The sequence below is a fragment of the Homalodisca vitripennis genome, chromosome 8, assembly GCF_021130785.1.
Source record: "Homalodisca vitripennis isolate AUS2020 chromosome 8, UT_GWSS_2.1, whole genome shotgun sequence".
Taxonomy (NCBI): domain Eukaryota; kingdom Metazoa; phylum Arthropoda; class Insecta; order Hemiptera; family Cicadellidae; genus Homalodisca; species Homalodisca vitripennis.
The window spans coordinates 116076286-116082285 of record NC_060214.1 but is presented as its reverse complement, the minus strand read 5'-3'; the positions used below and the strand labels follow the sequence as shown (position 1 = coordinate 116082285).

The following is a 6000-nucleotide window of genomic DNA, read 5'->3' as shown; positions in this document are numbered from 1 at the left end:
TTTCCTGAAACAGCTGATAAGTCCAAGATCTAGGTCATGTCGACGGATGTCCACCGGGAGTGCAGCAGTGTTTCCGTATCCCGCTGTATATTGTACCGCGTCTCTCCTTCTCGTGTCGTGATCGCATTGTGAAGTGGTTTGGTGAAGTGTGTTAAATGGTTTATAATAGTGAAGTGTGTTCATCACATATCTTGTACGTTCTACATGAATCAGTTATCCCAAGGGACTACGTTTTGGAGCGTACAGTTCTTGTAATTTATTACCTGACCGGAGCTCGAAGATTGGTGAATAATTTTGTTTCACATCTAAATCGTTTAAAATGTATTCAAAATTCTTCATAAAGTCAAAATATTTCAAATAATCCAGTATACTTTATCGTGGTTTCCAATCGGTCACTAAACTTAAACTCAACTATTTTGTTATTTACACGAAACAGTACACCATGGGTATTTCTTTCATTCACATTCATTCCACAAACATAAATACATGAAACATAAGGGAAAACAGCGATTTAGTTGCTTCGTATCATTTACGAACATTAACTTGCATCCAATTCACAACAAAAATACCAACCATTCCATGCGGCTCTAACTTTGCCTGTATAAATAAAGAAACTTTTACTTAATTTAATTTTTAATGTCATTTCATTTCAACATGACCAACACTGTAAGAAATATATACTGTAATCTATAACACAGTAGGACTTTTATTTCTAAACAAATGTTGATCTCATTAGAATACAACATTATTATTAAAATATTAAACTATTTTTCTGAGTCCCATATTCCGTTTCATTCCTGTCATCCATTTCTTGTTATTTATTTTATATTCTTTCCTGTAATAAAAACACAATAATACGCAATACTCAAGGTTTAGTTTTATACCTTGATTATTATGGATTCATTTATAATTTATAACTGTTTCAATCCTGGAACATATTTCCTGAAAGAGAAAGTAATTGTCCATCTTCCCATGAATAAACTGTAGACATTCCATTATATTAAACTCCTTTCAAGTCCTGGACATGGCAACTTAAATCGTCCTTTATTTTGCTTAAATCGTTTGAATGCTGCACTATGTAACTACAATCAGATATCATCACCACAATTTTAAATGGTCCTCCATATTTATTCTGCAATTTAAGTCTGTGTCCTGGAATTCTGCAATATACCTAGTCTCCTACTTTGAATACTTTTTGATTCCGATTGTATAATTTAACTACGAATTCCGCTTATATTGCTTCCTAAAATATAACAATACACTAATTTTTTACTCTAATTTTATGCCAATCGTTAACACTCATTATTTCTGAGCTTTTGGTTGTGAATGTCAAGTTCCCATTTCAACACTGATTCATTACAAGGTTTGCAATGTAAATTATTCAAAACTTAATTATTCCGTCACATTACTCACACAGGCCAAAATTTTTAAATATATTTTTCTAAACTAATTATTTTAATATTTTATCCGAATTAAATTTTCGGAGCGAAACAACCAATCAGTGAATTTCAAAAAGTTGTTCATTGCCATCATGATGTCATCATCGTGGAACGAAATCTTGTGCTGTGGAGTACGCCGAAGTTGGTATGTGATTTTCTTTTTATCTCAAACACATCATAGATCATAAGTTTTTAACTTGTTGATTAAATTGATTTTATTCAGGATTGTGCAATACTTCACAACATTAACCTAGTATATGTTTTATGTTTGTGTTTGTGTGTCAAACTGATACCTAAAATGTTCGTAATATAATTTACACTTTTTTCCCAAACAAGTACCTTGATATAAACAGTTTTATTCGATATATTTATATCAATTCTCTTAACTTTATTTATTACAACCTTCTTTAATTTTAAAGTAGGTAAACCCTTCAACGCATTTGCCTTGTTTGCATTTAACACCAGTATGGCATTCTTGACCTTTTTCATAATAAAAAATTATAAATAATATAAGTTTTCCATATGAATTTTCTTGGCATCATAATATCTACATAAATTTTTTTATGCATTTCATTCATAATAAATTGTAATAAATTATCAGTAATAAATTAAGGTCATATTACTCATATCAAATTTATCAAGCATTGATCAACTAATAAAAACAATAAATTTACGCTAACAAACTGGAATACCAGAAAAACCTGCTATCTCACCGTGTCATCCTACGTCCGCAGACCCTTTCTTGAGAAATTACATAAATTGCATCAATTTTACTTTGCCATAACTGATTAAGTTCTAAAATATTTTCGCAATATTGTCTCTTATAAATATTTAATAAATAAATTTTACATTGGTATAAGAATATTACACTCCGTCCCATGGTATTAGCAGACATGTTGATCTCTTTGGTCAATAACTGAGTTATAGCAATAACACATTCCTTACTACAGAATTATTCCGAGGATAATGTATACCCACAGCCCTCAGTCTGGAGATGATGTAGGGTTCGTGCACAACGTATGACCTTAATACCGGCGGTGTATTCAGCAAGGTTTAACGGCTGGAGGAGATGCTGAGGCACATAATGGAGCAGCACCCATTGTCTCGGGCTCAGGTGTTTACAGGACTGTTCGAGCATCTAACGTCTCAGACAGAGAATTAGTGCCGATGAAATAACGCGGCTTCCCCACCGTACTCATTGTTGTTTAATCTCTTCAACGCGTTATTAAGGACGGCTGCTCTGGCAGCCATCTTGATTTCAGCTCCGTAAGAATAGTGTGAAACTTCTAACACTTTCAATCTTGTATTGTGTGTCGAAGATTTATATCTCATTATTAAGATGTGCATGAGATATGCATAATATACTTAAAATCCAAAAAAGAATAATTCGTGTAATTGCTAATTGCTAGATCATCATGCAAATATCTCTTTTTTCAAAATTAAACATACTTACGCTCCCATTCATATATATCTATGAAACACTATCATTTGTAAAACAGAATCCTCTCAGATTCCCCAAAGCTTTTACACTCAATCATCCTACCTTACAAGACATAGAAATAATATGGTCCATCCACTTCATAACACATCTTATTACGAAAAAACACCTGGCTATATGGAAAGAAAACTTTACAGTAAACTCACAATATACCTTAAAAACGAACCATCAATAACAATCTTCAGAAAGAGACTCCGTGAGCTCCTCCTGGATGGCATGTTCTACTCAGTAGACGAATTTCTTCGATGGCGCTGGTGGGGCTTTCCGATATATTATGAAATGTCATACCTGAAGTTTGTCAAAATTTGGCAAATATGTACAATTGGTTAAATTTATTGTTAAGTTTATTAAGTCTATCTGAATTTTATGTTTATTATTTAATACCATAATATTCCATTACTTTTATCTGTTGCATATTTATTCAGTATCACTAACAATAATATAATTTTTATGCTAGCACTTAAATTGAATAATATTATATCGACGAATACTACTTGTATGATTAATACAGTTTATAATAGTGGACAATATCACCTGTTACTATAGCACTGCTATAATGTGTAACGTTTTGTAAAAATACAGATTTGAATTTGAATACTTATGGTTATAAAATAGACTAAAAACCTGAATATTAAGTCATGTTTCTGTGCAAATTTTATTTTAAAGGCAATTTTCCATTTGGTTTCATGTTTCAGTTGTATAAATGTCATATTAGACATAAGATATGAACTATTGACATACTGTTAGTGTATTGTGATAACGGAGGAACGCAGACGGCGATCTAGATAGAAGTGCTCCTCTTATCAAAGGACGATCACAAGCTGGACTGACTTTATTTTCATGATTTTATTTTTGTTGCCTTGCCACGCTACTTGGAACTGTGGAAGTGTAATTCCATTTATGTTATTTGTAATTTGCGCTTGTATTTTTGACGGAATAAATATTTATTATACATTTCATAAGAAGCATCAAAACAATCTTTGGATATTTCAATATTTGTATTGTCTATTCAGAAAACGTATCAAACTATTATATACACAGTATATGTAAGTTTAAATAATCAAAAATGTTTACACATAACGAGAAAAGCGAAGAAGAGTTTGGAACCTTTACAATGAGAAACCTCTCATAACTCAAAACGATATAAGATAAAGCCTTAGAGTCAGCTGACCTAGCGTCCGTACTCATTGTAGCCTCGTATGAACATGTTAAACTCGATTCACTTTTACGACCTTATTGTGGTCATATAATTAAGGAATATGTTTAATTTTGATTTGTTTAATTTTAAAATTAAATTCCAATTTAAAAAAATGTTTAGAAAAAAAAACGTGTTGTACTTTATCGTGTAAACACACAAAAGTATACACTTTAAAGAAAACAAAAGAAGTAATTGGATGATTGGATACGTATGAAGTATATATTTAAAAATGAGATAAGAAGCATAAATATAAAACCAAATATAAAGGCGTAAACCTACATGAGATTCAACACTGTTCTTATGAGGGAACACTCTAGGTTGTTTCACTATAGCCGAGAGGCGGCCATCTTGATTTTATAAATATTAAATTTTAAGACTTTTACGACCTTCTTCTTATTCTCTACGGCGATAGGAGATGTGTGATTTCAATATTTTGATATTAATACGCATCCAAAAGTAATAGTTTTTAGATTTTTCTATAAGTTTACTGCTTTTTGATAAAATGTTAGTTTTGTACCTTTTAGATTTTCCTAAAAAAATATACCCTTACAAAAAAGCGATTAGATGCTCATTTATCACATGTATAAAATTTGACGTTTACTGTAACTCTACGACCAAAAATGGTGAAAGAGTGTTTAGAGGTTTAACACCGTTTATGAGGTACACCCCAACGATGTAAGTGATAGTTTAATTACAGTTGGCTCTTCTTAAAACTGCACATTAAGTTATTTGATAAATAGTTCAGCTAGCCCTATACATTTAATTTTGATTTCAAGACAACCTTTATTAAATTTTGTATAGATACCAAGAGTTGTATGTCTACGAATTAATTTTTAAGAGCTGAGCATTTCTTAGGTCTGAAATAATGGATCATATTGATTTCTCTGAACTTATTTGAGGAATGTTATGTTTATTTTTCCCACATATTTTATAATAATACCACTGTACTATTATAGTAATTAACATATCCCATTGTATACATGAGCACTGTAGCTCTCTCTACACCAAAACTGCGTGTTACAGTACAATGATTTAAACATGTATGAGAAACAAGCAAGGCTGATATATTATGACACCTATGTATAGAAATGTCCCCAGTTTATGTCAACTTTTAATGTTCTATGTGGTGCATCTACAGTACACCTTAATTCACTTTATTGTAAGAATTAAATATTGTTTCATTTTAGACAACAACGCAAGGAAGGTATGTTTATTATTAAAGGTGTCATAATTCTTCCCGTAATGGACTGAGTATCCTGTAGCAATTTAGCCAAGTTGAACCCACTATAAGATGTATTAAAATTAAAATGACGACAAGCATGTCTTAAATTGTGGGCGTGAACTGATCTGGTGAATAAATCGGTTATCACAAAATTGACAAGTCAAGAAAATAGCACAGTGACTTTTTTTAATGAGGAGATGTCAATATATTACGGTAGCTCTGTAATAATTTTTAATACATATTTTTAATGCCCCCCCCCCTCCCGGATTACGACGAGAGAGGAGTTTTATAATAAAAATTTAATTTGGAAGATAAAGCGCCTTTAAATTACTATACAGCGTGTAAATTAAGTCCTGATACGCCTGAATCTATTCCAAATGGATTGAGATACCGATGTACAAACCTTCACCATACTTATTAAAATACTTTTTAAGATCACTTTTGCTAGAAATGTCGTAGAGATGTTTTATTCATGTAATTGTGTTTTTATTAAATACGCCATTAAAATGAAATGTCACAAGATAGTGCTTGCTATTTGAAAATTTAAACTTATCCCTCTCCTACCCCTCTTTAAAAAGGGGAGGACATTTTTTATCATTCAAAAATTCCAAAAAAGTATTTTAACAATTTTGGTGAAAGTTGT

The 6000-nt window shown here is 31.4% G+C and overlaps 1 protein-coding gene across 1 annotated transcript in view; it reads left to right on the top strand.

The window, feature by feature from the left end:
• The first annotated feature begins 1562 nt into the window (after positions 1-1562).
• The window catches only part of LOC124367963, a 443446-nt gene continuing 439008 nt past the window's right edge, over positions 1563-6000 (top strand). The window contains exon 1 of the mRNA XM_046825197.1: positions 1563-1584. The gene's annotated coding sequence lies outside the window, so the exon portion shown is untranslated. The remainder of the gene's footprint in view (positions 1585-6000) is intronic.